General features: G+C 42.7%; 2 long non-coding RNA genes across 2 annotated transcripts in view; one reads left to right on the top strand and one right to left on the bottom strand.

Annotated features, from left to right (window-relative positions):
• The window catches only part of LOC149970311 (uncharacterized), a 431,327-nt gene that overhangs the window by 305,551 nt on the left and 109,654 nt on the right, over positions 1 to 16,122 (top strand). The window lies entirely within an intron of this gene.
• On the bottom strand, positions 3,283 to 12,962 carry LOC110496092 (uncharacterized). Its single transcript, XR_005041375.2, has 3 exons — positions 10,097 to 12,962; positions 8,491 to 9,933; positions 3,283 to 5,457 (listed from the first exon to the last, which is right to left on the bottom strand). It is a non-coding gene; the product is annotated as an uncharacterized LOC110496092 (long non-coding RNA).

Raw genomic sequence — 16,122 nt, 5'->3', positions numbered from 1 at the left:
ACACAGGCAGTCAGGAAAGCAAAGGTTAGCTTTTTCAAACAGAAAGTTGCATCATGCAGCACAAACTCCAAAAAGTTCTGTGACACTGTAAAGTCCATAGAGAATAAGAGCACCTCCTCCCAGCTGACCACTGCACTGAGGCTAGGAAACACTGTCACCACCTATAAATCGAGGATGATTGAGAATTTCAATAAGCATTTTTCTACGGCTGGCCATGCTTTCCACCTGGCCACCCCTACCCATGCTTTCCACCTGGCCACCCCTACCCTGGTCAACAGCCCTGCACCCCCACAGCAACTTGCCCAAAACTCCCCCATTTCTCCTTCACCCAAATCCAAATAGCTGATGTTCTGAAAGAGCTGCAAAATCTGGACCCCTATAAATCAGCTGGGCTAGACAATCTGGACCCACTTTCTAAAATTATCCACCGCAATAGTTGCAAGCCCTATTACTAGCCTGTTCAACCTCTCTTTCGTATCGTCTGAGATCCCCAAAGATTGGAAAGCTGCCGCGGTCATTCCCCTCTTCAAAGGGGGAGACACTCTAGACCCAAACTGTTACAGACCTATATCTATCCTAACCTGCCTTTCTAAGGTCTTCGAAAGCCAAGTTAACAAACAGATCACCGACCATTTCGAATCCCACCGTACCTTCTCCGCTATGCAATCTGTTTCCGAGCTGGTCATGGGTGCACCTCAGCCACGCTCAAGGTACTAAACAATATCATAACCGCCATCGATAAAAGACAGTACTGTGCAGCCATATTCATCGACTTGGCGAAGGCTTTCAACTCTGTCAATCACCACATTCTTATCAGCAGACTCAACCGCCTTGGTTTCTTAAACGACTGCCTCGTCTGGTTCACCAATTACTTCTAAGACAGAGTTCAGTGTGTCAAATCGAAGGGACTGTTGTCCGGAACTCTGGCAGTCTTTAAGAGGGTGCCACAGTGTTCAATTCTCGGTCCGACTCTTTTCTCTGTATACATCAATGTTGTTGCTCTTGCTGCTGGTGATTCTCTGATCCACCTCAAACCAGATGACACTATTCTGTATACTTCTGGCCCTTCTTTGGACACTGTGTTAAGTAACCTCCAGACGAGCTTCAATGCCTCCAACTGCTCTTAAATGCAAGTAAAACTAAATGCATGCTCTTCAACCGATCGCTGCCCTCACCCTCCCGCCCATCCAGCATCACTACTCTGTGCAGTTCTAACTTAGAATATGTGGACATTTACAAATAACTAGGTGTTTGATTAGACTGTAAACTCTTCTTCCAGACTTACATTAAGCAGTGTGGGCAGTGTGGAGCAGTGTGGAGTGCGATTGAGTTTGCGTCATCTGTGGATCTTTTGGGTTGGTATGCGAATTGGAGTGGGTCTAGGGTTTCCGGAATGATGAGCGATGACCAGCCTTTCAAAGCACTTCGGGGTGGTAGTCATTTAGGCAGACTACTTTCACTTTCTTGAGCACAGGGACTATGGTGGTCTGCTTGAAACACGTACGTATTACAGACTTTGTCTTGGAGAGGTTGACCAGTACACATCCTGGTAATCCGTCTGGCCCCGCGGCCTTGTGAATGTTGACCTGTTTTAAGGTCTTGCTCACATCGGCTGGCTACGGAGAGCTTGATCACACAGTCGTCCGGAACAGCTGGTGCTCTCATGCATGCTTCAGTGTTGCTTGCCTCGAAGCGAGCATAAATGGCATTTAGCTCGTTGGTAGGCTCGTGCCACTGGGCAGCTCGGTTTCCCTTTGTGGTCTGTAATAGTTTCCAAGCCCTGCCACATCCGACACGCGTCAGAACCGGTGTAGTAGGACTCAATCTTAGTCTTGTATTGACGCTTTCACTGTTTGATGAATCGTGAGGGCATAGCGGGATTTCTTATAAGTGTCCAGGTTAATCAAATAAAATCAAAGTTTATTTGTCACGTGCACCGAATACAACAGGTAGACCTTACAGTGAAATGCTTACTTACAGGCTCTAACCAATAGTGCAAAAAAAAAGGTGTGTGTGTGTGTGTGTGTGTGTATGTGTGTGTGTGTGTGTGTGTGTGTGTGTGTGTGTGTGTGTGTGCGCGTGTGTGCGCGTGTGTGTGTGTGTGTGTGTGTGTAAAGAAATAAAACAACAGTAAAAAGAAAATAACAGTAGCAAGGCTAATTAAAAGAAAATAACAGTAGCAAGGCTATATACAGACACCGGTTAGTCAGGCTTATTGAGGTAGTATGTACATGTAGGTAAGTGACTATGCGTATCCCGCTCCTTGAAAATGGCAGCTCTAGCCTTTAGCTCAGTGTGAATGTTGCCTGAAATCGATGGCTGCTGGTTGGGAGATGTACATATGGTCACTGTATGGACGACATCATCGATGCACTTATTGATGAAGGTTAGTCAGATTATCTGGAGGTGCCTAAGGAGGAATAGATGAGCCCACAGACTAACATGAGGCAACCTGATAGGCCCATACCACAAAGATAGTTGCAGAACTTATACTCCACCACTAATTTTCATTTTCAATTGCTTCATCCCACAAGCCATGGTTTAGAATGGCTCGTTGCAGGACGAAGCAAACACTTCAAATGTGTAATCAAACGAATATACTCTACAAGACTTGATTCTTAACCAACCTTCTTAGATTCAGCATACCACCCTGCATCCCGCTGCTGGCTGAAGCTAAGCAGGGTGGATCCTGCTCGGTCCCTGGATGGGAGAGCAGATGCTGCTGGATGTGGTTTGGAGGGCCAGTAGGAGGCACTCTTTCCTCTGGTCTAAAAATATATATCCCAATGCCCCAGGCAGCAATTGAGGCCATTACCCTGTGTAGGGTGCAGTCTTCAGCTGGAACTTTAAACGGGTGTCCTAACTCTCTGTGGTCACTAAAGATCCCATGGTACTCGTCATAAGAGTAGGGGTGTTAACCCCGCTGTCCTGGTGAATGTCCACCTCATCATCTCCAGCTTCCAATTGGCTCATTCCTCTCCCTTGTAACTATTACCTGAATTAATCAAATATTCAGTGTCAGGTCTTTGCCACCATCTTGTGGTCAACAATTATTCTCCCGCTGCATGAATACAAACAATACTGGGGGTTACCAGTATTATAAACAAAGACAACCTAGCTACTGTACTTTCTAAACTCTGATATAACATTTACCACTCAAATCAGAAACAATTTAACCAGAAGAGATTACTGAACTATAAAACACCTACTTAGTTCCTTGAGCATGCCTTTGGGGAATCCTTTTTAAGCAATCACAACATATGATACTATTATTTGGTAAAATGTCAGTTTATTGCATTGGATATACCATAATTAGTCATACTTTTAGAAATTGCAGTCTGTGGCATGGAACGCAAGTCCTCAACAGATTAAACACGTATAACACCATACAAACAGAGCACAAGTATCAACAGAAAACACATTGTCAGACGATTGGGATCAAGTTACCAACTTCTATTAAAGTGACACAGCCATGTCCATTCGTCCTTCATAAATAAACATAACAGCCATGTCTGCCTCATGCAGCATTGCCATGTACAGTACATATGGTTGCCACATTTCTATTCAGATTATTCAGGAATGATTTACCTGAGTTCAACTTACTGAACAGACAAAAACAATCAGGAAAAGAGATGTGTGAGCATGATGATACATTTATTAAATTGTGTTTGGACTAGGAACCTATATCTAAACGCAAACTCACATGGCAAGGATGATACAACTTATTCCTACAAACCGCTGTCAGGTTTCGTCTTTGCATCCATAGGTAGTTTCATCTCAAGCCCAGAAGACATGATCAGAGCTTAATAAAGAAACTGTCATATTAGTAATTGTCAGAGGATGACTACAAAACTACAGCCTTAATATTCCGTGGTTGTTTGTGATTGAGAGAGAACAGTATTGTCATTGTAAAACATTGTCAGAAGTGAGTGGTTACAGCAAGGTAGATCCCCTGTGGTCAAACTGCTGGCCCAGGAGATCTTCCAAATAAAAGACAGGACACACTAGCTAATCCTCTGATTGACATCAGGATTTATGAGAGACGATATCAAAACGCAACAATCAAAACAATGAGGCACAAAAGCGCTATGGCATAATAAACCGCTCAAGAACAGGATGCACATAGCACAATTGCTGAAATCAAAGTAACTATGGAATGCTGGTTTCATACTATGAGGTAGTTTATATGATATTCAACTTATTTTACTTAATGTAAAGGACTTGTTGTACAAAGATGGAACATCCTAAGCCAGTTGGGTGTTGTTCCCAGAACAAACGATTTGGGAAATGTAGCTAATTTTGGTTAATGTACTTAAAAAAAAATTTTACCAGCTAGGCTAGTTGAGAACAAGTTCTCATTTGCAACTGCGACCTGGCCAAGATAAAGCGTAGCAATTTTACACATACAACAACACAGAGTTACACGTGGAATAAACAAAAACACACAGTTAATAATACAGTAGAACAAAAGAAAACAAAAAGTCAATATACAGTGAGTGCAAATTAGGTAAGTTAAGGAAGTAAATAGGCCATGGTGGCGAAGTAATTATAATATAGCAATTAAACACTGGAAAGGTAGATCGGCAGAAGATGAATTTGCAAGTAGAGATACTGGGGTGCAAAGGAGCAAAATAAATAAATAAATAAATACCAGTATGGGGATGAGGTAGGTAGATGGGCTGTTTACAGATGGGCTATGTACAGGTGCAGTGATCTGTAAGCTGCTCTGACAGCTGGTGCTTAACGCTAGTGAGGTAGATGTGAGTCTCCAGCTTCAGAGATTTTTGCAATTCGTTCCAGTCATGGACTTTTCCCTAGGTAAGTACAGTTAAGTGTCAGGGTACAGTAGTAAAACGCTGTACATGCTAAGTTGGTATTTACAGTGCTTGGGAATCACAACACAAATAGAAATCCAAATTAAACCACCATACTAGTATCTCTACTCAGTAATGTTCAATGTAATAAAATAATAATAATAATAATAATAAAAAACATACAAAAAGTTAAATGCGGAAAGCATAGTCATCGAGTTATAAACAATTTAAAACAGAAGGCAAATTGACCCAAACGATCCTGTCCAGTGCATCAAAGGGCAATTTGTTCTGTTTTTACATCTTCCCTCAGTCCCTTTTTGGTTTTGTGCTTACACAGTCATTTCAAGTATTACCACATTCCAGTGACAAATTCAGAACATTTTCTCATCATGTTTTTGCTTCTAGTGGTTCCTTGACCTCTTTAGTTTCCCTTTACTGTGGATCAGAAAGAAGCGCTGAAAAGAAGGATTGTAGAGAGACTAAGAAAAATAATTTGAGGAAGCGTGTAAGTAGGACAGAGCTTAAAATGGCTATGAGGACAGCTTAGAGTAGCTGGGTGGTGAGAACTTGCGCTTCAGGTATTTGATGATATAGAGAGGAAGACAGCTGACGACGGGGATCACTGACAGCTTCCACAGGAAGGCTGGCGTTGTGATGAAGGCCACAAAAAACAAAAAACAACACAGGTTAGAAATCTGTCCAAATATCAGCACATTCAATATGTGACAGACACTAACATGTTGATATACATTATTTTGTTATAACTTACAATACCGTTCAAAAGTTTGGGGTCACTTAGAAATGTCCTTGTTATTGAAAGAAATGCACATTTTTTGTCCATCAAAATAACAGAAAATTGATCAGAAATACAGTGTAGACATTGTTAATGTTGTAAATGACTGTCGTAGCTGGAAACGTCTGATTTCTTCATGGAATATCTGCATAGGTGTACAGAGGACCATTATCAGCAACCATCCCTCCTGTGTTCCAATGGAATATTGTGTTAGCTAATCCAAGTTTATCAATTTAAAAGGCTAATTGATCATTAGAAAAGCCTTTTGCAATTATGTTAGCACAGCTGAAAACTGTTGTTCTGATTAAAGAAGCAATAAAACTGGCCTCCTTTAGACTAGTTGAGTATCTGGAGCATCAGCATTTGTGGGTTCGATTACAGGCTCAAAATGGCCAGAAACAAAGAACTTTCTTCTGAAACTCATCAGTCTATTCTTGTTCTGAGAAATGAAGGCTATCCATGCGAGAAATTGCCAAGATACTGAAGATCTCGTATAACGCTGTGACCTACTCCCTTCACAGAACAGAGCAAACTGGCTCTAACAAGAATAGAAAGAGGAGTGTGAGGCCCCGGTGCACAACTGTGCAAGAAGACAAGTACATTAGAGTGTCTAGTTTGAGAAACAGACGCCTCACAAGTCTTCAACTGGCAGCTTCATTAAATAGTACTCACAAAACACCAGTCTCAAAGTCAACAGTGAAGAGGCGACTCCGGGATGCTGGCCTTCTAGGCAGAGTTGCAAAGAAAAAGCAATATCTCAGAATGGCCAATAACAATAAAATATTAAGATGGGCAAAAGAACACAGACACTGGACAGAGGAACTCTGCCTAGAAGGCCAGCATCCCGGAGTCGCCTCTTCACTGTTGACATTGAGACTGGTGTGCCATTCAAATTAGCAGACTCAGCTATTTCAGCCATACCCGTTGCTGACAGGTGTATAAAAGCGAGCACACAGCCATGAAATCTCCATAGACAAACATTGGCAGTAGAACGCAGTGGAAAAAGTAGCCAATTGTCATACTTGAGTAAAAGTAAAGATACCTTAATACAAAATTACTCAAGTAAAAGTCACACAGTAAAATACTACTTGAGTAAAAGTCTAAAAGTATTTGATTTTAAATATACTTAAGTTTCAAAAGTAAAAGTAATTTCAAATTGCTTGTATTAAGCAAACCAGACAGCACAATTTTCTTGTTGTAAATTGTTTACGAATAGCCAGGGGCACTCCAGTCTCAACACGCAGACAAAATTTACAAACTAAGCATTTGTGTTTAGTGGGTCTGCCAGATCAGAGGCAGTAGGGATGACCAGGGATGTTCTCTTGATAAGTGAGTGAATTTGGACTATTTTTTACCTTAAAAATGTAACGAGTACTTTTTTGTGTCAGGGAAAATGTAAGAAGTAAAAATTATTTTCTTTAGTAAATTGAAATTTAAATATAAATAGTAAAGTAAAGATACCCCCAAAAACTACTTAAGTAGTGGTATAAAGTATTTTTACTTTAGTACTTTACACCACTGGTAGAATGGCTTTACTGAGAGCTCAGCGACTTTCAATGTGACACCATCATAGGATGCCACATTTCCAACAATTGTGAAGTGGAAACGTCTAGGAGAAACAACAGCTCAGCCGTGAAGTAGTAGGCCACACAAACTCACAGAACGGGACCGCCAAGTGCTGAAGTGCATAAAAATAGTCTGTCCTCAATTGCAACACTCACTACCGAGTTCCAAACTACCTCTGGAAGCAAGGTCAGCACAAGAACTGTTCATCGGGAGCTTCATGAAATGGGTTTCCTTGACCGAGCAGCCACACACAAGCCTAAGATCACAATGCGCAATGCCAAGCGTTGGCTGGAGTGGTGTAAAGCTTGCCGCCATTGGACTCTGGAGCAGTGGAAATGTGTTCTCTGGAGTGATGAATAACACTTCAACATCTGGCAGGCCAAAGGACAAATCTGGGTTTGGCGGATGCCAGGAGAACACTACCTGCCCGAATGCATATTGCCAACTGTAAAGTTCGGTGAAGGGGCTGTTTTTCATGGCTCGGGCCCATTAGTTCCAGTCAAGGGAAATCTTAACACTACAGCATATAATGACAATCTAGACGATTCTGTGCTTCCAACTTTGTGGCAACAATTTGGGGAAGGCCCTGTCCTGTTTCAGCATGACAATGCCCCCGTGCACAAAGCGAGGTCCATACAGAAATGGTTTGTTGAAGATCGGTGTGGAAGAACTTGCCTGGCCTGCACAGAGCCCTGACCTCAACTCCATTAAACATCTTTGGGATCAATTGGAATTCCCACTGCAAGCCAGGCCTAAACGGGCAGCATCAGTGACAACCTCACTAATGCTCATGTGGCTGAATGGAAGTCTCCACAGCAATGTTCCAACATCTAGTAGAAAGCCTTCCCAGAAGAGTTATAGCAGCAAATGGGGGACCATCTCCTTATTAATGCCCATGATTTTGGAATTAGATGTTAGACAAGCAGGTGTACACATACTTTCAAGGTGAGTGCCAGCATGAGAGAGAGAAAACAGGGAGCGAGAGATACAAAAGAGAGCGAGAGACAGAAGACGGCAGACACAAGCAAAGTTAAGCACAAACCTCCAAGGTTTAATTGGGTTAACTCAAAAACATAAGTGCAAAGTGCATCAAACTAAAACACAAAAGCTGCAGTGTAGTGTAGTGCAAAGGGTGATATTGTTACTACAAGTGTTCGGCAAACCTGCCTTCGACATAACAAAAAGCAACATAACAAAATTATTATTTCCCCTCAATACTTCTGAGCACAATAGCAAACAGCATAATAAAAAAATAAAGGGGGATAAAGAAAGTTGAATTTAGTTGTTTTTCTCCTCAGGTAAAGAATATTTGCTTACCTAAGTACTCGTTGTGGAAGGCAAGCGAGGCTATGTAGCAGCCTAGACTGAGGAACTCTGCTAGCACCATGAGCCAGGTACAAATGTTGAGCGCCATCATGAGCAGCTCGGTGAGGATCAGCGCAGTGAAGGAGATGGCCACCACGTGTACAAGCTCCGACTCAAACAACAGCAGTGCACCGTACATCAGGATGCCACCTGGGGATGCCTCAAAGAAGTGTTATTGACGTAGTAGCGGTTGAGTAACTGTTTAATCAGCTTGAGAAAGAAACTAGAGAATGGTTCAACTAGAATGTATTCTAGTAATCAACTAAAATCAATTTGTTTCTAGTTAATGATGATAAGACCTAAAAATACAATTAATTGGTTTATTCTTTTAGGGGACGAAATATGTACATTTTGGTTTATTTATTTTAAGTTACTTTGATCCCCAATGGGGAAAGAGGGATACCTAGTCAGTTGTACAACTGAATGCATTTAACTGAAATGTGCCATCCGCATTTAACCAAACCCCTCTGAATCAGAGGTGCGGGAGGCTGCCTTAACATCCACATCATCAGCGCCCAGGGAACAGTGGGTTAACTACCTTGCTCTGGGGCAGAAGGACAGATTTTTACATTGTCAGCACAGGGATTCGATCCAGCAACCTTTCGGTTACTGGCCCAACGTCCCTACCCTACCTGCTGCCCCTTCAATGCTCACTGAAAGTCTGTTATTCATTGAGACACCAGACAGTCCAGTAAGTCTGGAGACACGGGGTTGGCCTGTTTTTCAATGGTATTAGGCCTTTAATTAAAAAACGAAAGCTGTCAGGAAGGTACACTTCAGTAGGAACATAAGATATTTTTCAACACGCTGCATGGCTTAGTGATTACAGAAATATTGATTTACAGAACAGACAAAAGTCTGGATGTAACTGTGGATGACTCTTGGTAACCTAAGCTACTGAGAAACAGGACTGTCTGAGAGTCAGGGGACAGTGGACTGAAGTTTTGCACATAGTAAAAATGATGAAATAGAAGTGTGTTGCCTGGACAAACAGTGAGTAATAAAAATGTGGTTTAGCCACTATGCTGCGCGTCATTCAGATTGCTTTCAGGAAAGCTGCCATACTGTGAGGATGGATCCTTTGGATATAAGAGTTTGTGCACCTGGCCAACACCTGTTATATTCCTAATATCCATTATGTTTCTTAGCACCCTTCCCTGTGTGTTAGTATTCATCATTAGAACTGTGTTAAGGAAATCTAACTCAGAAAGCTACAGGAGTATCCTGTCAACCCTCTGGTAAATACTGATTAACAAATGCCTCTGTGCTTGTCAAACTGGCCCAGGGCTGCTGAGCGCTTGTAGCTGTTCCTGCCGTGGACCACGAGCAGCAGACCAATGTGCTTAAAAACTGAGTGATGAAGAAATCTTCAGTCAGGGGTGCCTGCTTCTCCTCCTGCATGGGAAAAGCATAAGAGCATATTCTAGGAAAGGACACACCCCATATCAGACTAAATATGGGGTAACAGGTTTTGCATTTTTGTAAAAAAATATAATGTTTTTACTATTTCATGTAATAATAAATGGATTGGGTAAGAGGCGTAATATGGATTATTAACCTTTCCTTCAATACCAATACCACAGTCTGCTGCCTGGATCATATTGACATCATTACCTCCATCACATGGGAGAGAAAGAGAGCCACATGTCAGCCACAGGTTCAATAATAGCATGTAAAAGAGCAATATGGAGATAAGGCTTATGCCCCAGGACAAAACAATGTTAACAGAGATGCTTATGCTCTTTGATTGTGGACATAATAGCCTTCTAACCTTCTCATACTGGGTCTAGTTTCTTCATTTTCAAAACAAAGTAGTCAATAGTGAGATACAGGTATATTACTGGTAGGCATTTTCTACAATCTATTTTATAATTTGGCATTCATTGTACACAGATCATTGTAGCAGGTCTGTGTCTCAAAGGATGAGAGTGGTTAGTTGTTACAAAACCTGTGCCATAGGTGGAGCAGGTTCTGTTGGCTGTGTGCTGCTTGAGCAGGTGGACGATCTGGGCTTTCTGAGTGGGGGAGCAGCGACAGCAGACTACCGCTGGACACTGACACGCCAGTTCCACAAACTCATGCTCATAGTCCCGCAGACTATGTGGGAAGATAAACATATGGATTTGGAAAATGCAAACACATCTGGACCCACAAGCACATTCACATATTACTTACTGTACCATCTCTTCAGATCAACAGTGATAAAATGTAGTTTGTTTTGCTTCTAAAATCATAACTGATGTGCTTTGTTGCTCTTCTTGCGGTTTTGGACTCAAAAGGTTTTAGTTTTGACACCAGAATATTTTTGGCTGCATCTACAGTACCATCTTGAGAGGCTTGTGAGAAGTGTGTTGTGTTGTAGTACCGCCAAGGAGTCTCCAGAGATGACCAGAGCACAGTCGTGTTTCCTTCTGAAGGCATTGAGCTCCAGATGGGCCTCTCCACCGTTGGAGACCTGCTCGAGAGCCCGGCAACACAATCAGTGGAAGGACAGATACAAGACCATTTCCTCATCCCTTTAAACACTCATAAAGTGAGAGATTATTATTTTAACATTAAAAAGAAAGAGAAACGTGCCAATCTTCATTTCTGGACACCAAATGGGAGCTTTTAGTGATACAAGTAGCTGTCTCCAGCTTATCCCCAGTAAAGCATCCATATCTGAACAGAAAACAAAACCATGACAAGGAATCAGGGACAGAGTATCCGCAAAGGACCATCTTGCAGCATTTCATATTATACAAGGACCAGTCAAATTCTATGGAGTGCCTCTTTTTCACAGCTAACATTATACTGTACATGGAAACAACAGCACAATATAAATGCAGCCAACATGAACAGTACGTTCACAGTTTGATTCCAGCATTGCTGAGGAGCTCCAGGGTTGGCCTGATGTCGACCTCAACCCCAGTCAAACACAGAAGCTCCATCTCCCTCTCCAGACTTTCTACCACTGCTGACACCTTCAGAGCCCGGTCATGCATACTCAGCTTGGCCTGGTTGTAAGATGGTCATACAAAGGATCATTTAAATATTTGACTTTGCTTTTCCTTCACTCTGCAGTCCAACTCATCCCAAACCATCTCAATTGGGTTGAGGTCGGGTGGAGGCCAGGTCATCTCATCCAGCACTCCACTCTCCTTGGTCAAATAGCCCTTACACAGCCTGGAGGTGTGTTTTGGGTCATTGTCCTGTTGAAAAACAAATGATAGTCCCACTAAGCGCAAACCAGATGGGAGGGCGTATCGCTGCAGAATGCTGTGGTATCCATGCTGGTTAAGTGTGCCTTGAATTCTAAATAAATCACAGACAGTGTCACCTGCAAAGCACCCCCCACACCATCACACATCCTCCTCCATGCTTCATGGTGGGAACCACACATACGGAGATCATCCGTTCACCCACTCTGTGTCACACAAAGACACGGCAGTTGGAACCAGAAATGTCAAATTTGGGCTCATCAGACCAAAGGACAGATTTCCATCAGTCTAATGTCCATTGCTCATGTTTCTTGGTACAAGCAAGTCTCTTTTTCTTATTGGTGTCCTTTAGTAGTTGTTTATTTGAAGCAATTCGACCATGAAGGCCTGAATAACGCAGTCTCCTCTGAACAGTTGATGTTGAGATGTGTCTTTTACTTGAACCCTGCAGCATTTATTTGGGCTGCAATTTCTGAAGCTGGTAATGCTAATGAAAGTATTCTCTGCAGAAGATTTAACTCTGGGTCTTCCTTTCCTGTGGCTGTCCTCATGACAGCCAGTTTCATCATAGCGCTTGATGGTTTTTGTAACTGCAAATGATTGACTGACCATGTTTTAAAGTAATGATGGACATTGCTCTTAGTTTATTTATTTGAGCTGTTCTTGCCAAAATATGGACTTGGTCTTTACCAAATAGGGCTATCTTCTGTATCACACCCCTAACTTGTCACAACACAACTGATTGGCACAAACGCATTAAGGAAAAAAAGAAAATCCACAAATTAACTTTTAAAGGTACACCTGTTAATTTAAAAGCTGGTTGAGAGAATGCAAAGTTGTCATCAAGGCAAAGGGTGGCTACGTTGAAGAATCTCAAATATTATAACCAAGTGGGCTGAGAGCCGGGAAGAAAGTTCAGGGAGTGAGTGTTTTAATAAATAAACACAAAATAAGAAACACGAACAACGCACAAACATGACACAGGAACAGAAACAAATAATGTCTGGGGAAGGAACCACAGGGAGTGACATACAGTTGAAGTCGGAAGTTTACATACACTAAGGTTGAAGTCATTAAACTTGTTTTTCAACCAACCTCTTTCCCTACTGTATTTATTTTATTTATTTATTTATTTTGCTCCTTTGCACCCCATTATTTTTATTTCTACTTTGCACATTCTTCCACTGCAAATCTACCATTCCAGTGTTTTACTTGCTATATTGTATTTACTTTACCACCATGGCCTTTTTTTGCCTTTACCTCCCTTATCTCACCTCATTTGCTCACATCGTATATAGACTTGTTTATACTGTATTATTGACTGTATGTTTGTTTTACTCCATGTGTAACTCTGTGTCGTTGTATGTGTCGAACTGCTTTGCTTTATCTTGGCCAGGTCGCAATTGTAAATGAGAACTTGTTCTCAACTTGCCTACCTGGTTAAATAAAGGTGAAATAAATCAAATAAAATAAAAAAACACTCCACAAATTTCTTGTTAACAAACTATAGTTTTGGCAAGTCGGTTAGGACATCTACTTTGTGCATGACAAGTAATTTTTACAACAATTGTTTACAGACAGATTATTTCACTGTATCACAATTCCAGTGGGTAAGAAGTTTACGTATACTAAGTTGACTGTGCCTTTAAACAGCTTGGAAAATTCCAGAAAATTATGTCATGGCTTCAGAAGCTTCTGATAGGGTAATTGATATAATTTGAGTCAATTGGAGGTGTACCCGTGGATGTGTTTCAAGGCCTACCTTCAAACTCAATGCCCATCATGTTGTGGGGGTGCTTCGCTGCAGGGGGGACTGGTGCACTTCACAAAATAGATGGCAACATGAGGAGGGAAAATTATGTGGATACATTGAAGCAACATCTCAAGACATCAGTCAGGAAGTTAAAGCTTGGTCACAAATGGGTCTTCCAAATGGACAATGACCTCAAGCATACTTCCAAAGTTGTGGAAAAATGGCTTAAGGACAACAAATCAAATCAAAGTTTATTTGTCATGTGCGCCGAATACAACAGTGAAATGCTTACTTACAGGCTCTAACCAATAGTGCGAAAAAAAAGTTAAATTCAAACGAGCCTGCAAAGAAAACTAATGGGACTGTAGCGACTGTGTTGACTTCAAAATCTGGGGAGTGAACTACGTTTCTACCTGCAAATAGTCCGGGTAACCATTTGAGTCTTATGGCTTGGGGGTAAAAACTGTTGAGAAGCCTTTTGGTCCTAGACTTGGCACTCCGGTACCGCTTGCCATGCGGTAGTAGAGAGAACAGTCTATGACTGGGGTGACTGGGGTCTTTGACAATTTTTAGGACCTTCCTCTGACACCGCCTGGTGTAGAGGTCCTGGATGGCAGGCAGCTTTGCCCCAGTGATGTACTGGGCCGTACACACTACCCTCTGAAGTGCTTTACGGTCGAGGCCGAGCAATTGCCATACAAGGCAGTGATGCAACCGGTCAGGATGTCCTCGATGTTGCAGCTGTAGAACCTTTTGAGGATCTCAGGACCCATGCCAAATCTTTTTAGTTTCCTGAGGGAAAATAGGCTTTGTCGTGCCCTCTATAGGACTGTCTTGGTGTGTTTGGACCATTCTAGTTTGTTGTTGATGTGAACACCAAGGAACTTGAAGCTCTCAATCTGCTCCACTACAGCCCCGTTGATGAGAATGGGGACGTGCTCGGTGCTCCTTTTCCTGTAGTCCACAATCATCTCCTTAGTCTTGGTTACGTTGAGGGATATGTTGTTATTCTGGCACCACCCGGCCAGGTCTCTGACCTCCTCCCTATAGGCTGTCTCTTCGTTGTCAGTGATCAGGACTACCACTGTTGTGTCGTTTGCAAACTTAATGATGGTGTTGGAGTCGTGCCTGGCCATGCAGTTGTGGGTGAACACGGAGTACAGGAGGGGACTGAGCATGCACCCCTGGGGAGCTCCATTGTTGAGGATAAGCGTGGCATATGTGTTGCTACCGACCCTCACCACCTGGGGGCGGCCCGTCAGGAAGTCCAGGATCCAGTTGCAGAGGGAGGAGTTTAGTCCCAGGTTCCTTAGCTTAGTGATGAGCTTTCAGGGTACTATGGTGTTAAACGCTGAGCTGTAGTCAATGAATAGCATTCTCACATAGGTGTTCCTTTTGTCCAGGTGGGAAAGGGCAGTGTGGAGTGCAGTAGAGATTGCATCATCTGTGGATCTGTTTGGGCGGTATGCAAATTGGAAATTGGTGTTGATTTGAGCCATTACCAGCCTTTCAAAGCACTTCATGGCTACGGACGTGAGTGCTACGTAGTCATTTAGGCAGGTTGCCTTTGTGTTCTTGGGCACAAGGACTATGGTGGTCTGCTCGAAACATGTTGGTGTTACAGACTCAGTGAAGACACCTGCCAGCTGGTCTGCACATGCCCGGAGCACACATCCTGGTAACCCGTCTGGCCAAGCAGCCTTGTGTATGTTGACCTGTTTAAAGGTCTTACTCACATCTGCGTGATCACACAGTCGTCCGGAACAGCTGATGCTCTCATGCATGCCTCAATGTTTCTTGCCTCGAAGCGAGCATAGAAGTGATTTAGCTCATCTGGTAGGCCCGTGTCACTGGGCAGCTCGTGGCTGTGCTTCCCTTTGTAGCCTGTAATAGTTTGCGAGCCCTGCCACATCCGACGAGCGTCGGAGCCGGTGTAGTATGATTGCATTTAGCTCTGTACTGACGCGTTGCCTGTTTGATGGTTCGTCGCAGGGCATAGTGGGATTTCTTGTAAGCTTCCGAGTCCCACACCTTGAAAGCAGCAGCTCTACCCTTTAGCTCAGTGCGAATGTTGCCTATTATCCATGGCTTCTGGTTGGGGTATGTACGTACAGTACCTGTGGGGATGGCGTCCTCAATGCACTTATTGATAAAGCCAGTGACTGTGGTGAATGTGGTGAATTCCTCAATGTCATTGGAAGAATTCCGGAACATGTTCCAGTCTGTGATATCAAAACAGTCCTGTAGTTTAGCACCTGCTTCATCTGACCACTTTTTTTATTGACCGAGTCACTGGTGCTTCCTGCTTTAATTTTTGCTTGTAAGCAGGAATCAGGATAGAGTTGCGGTCGGATTTACCAAATGGAGGGCGAGGGAGAACTTGGTACGCGTCTCTGTGTGTGGAGTACAGGCAATCTATAATTTTTTTCCCTCTGGTTGCACATTTAACATGTTGATAGAGATTTGGTAGAACTGACTTAAGTTTCCCTGCATTAAAGTCTCCGTTCACTAGTAGCGCCACCTCTGGGTGAGTGGTTTCCTGTTTGCTTATTTCCTTATACAGCTGACTGAGTGCAGTCTTAGTGCCAGCATCTGTTTGTGGTGGTAAATAAACAGCCACGAAAAGTATAG

The sequence above is a fragment of the Oncorhynchus mykiss genome, chromosome 30 (genome assembly GCF_057628025.1).
Source record: "Oncorhynchus mykiss isolate SJ-2025 chromosome 30, ASM5762802v1, whole genome shotgun sequence".
Classification (NCBI taxonomy): domain Eukaryota; kingdom Metazoa; phylum Chordata; class Actinopteri; order Salmoniformes; family Salmonidae; genus Oncorhynchus; species Oncorhynchus mykiss.
Note: the sequence above shows the minus strand (reverse complement) of the source record. Positions and strands in the feature narration are given on the sequence as shown.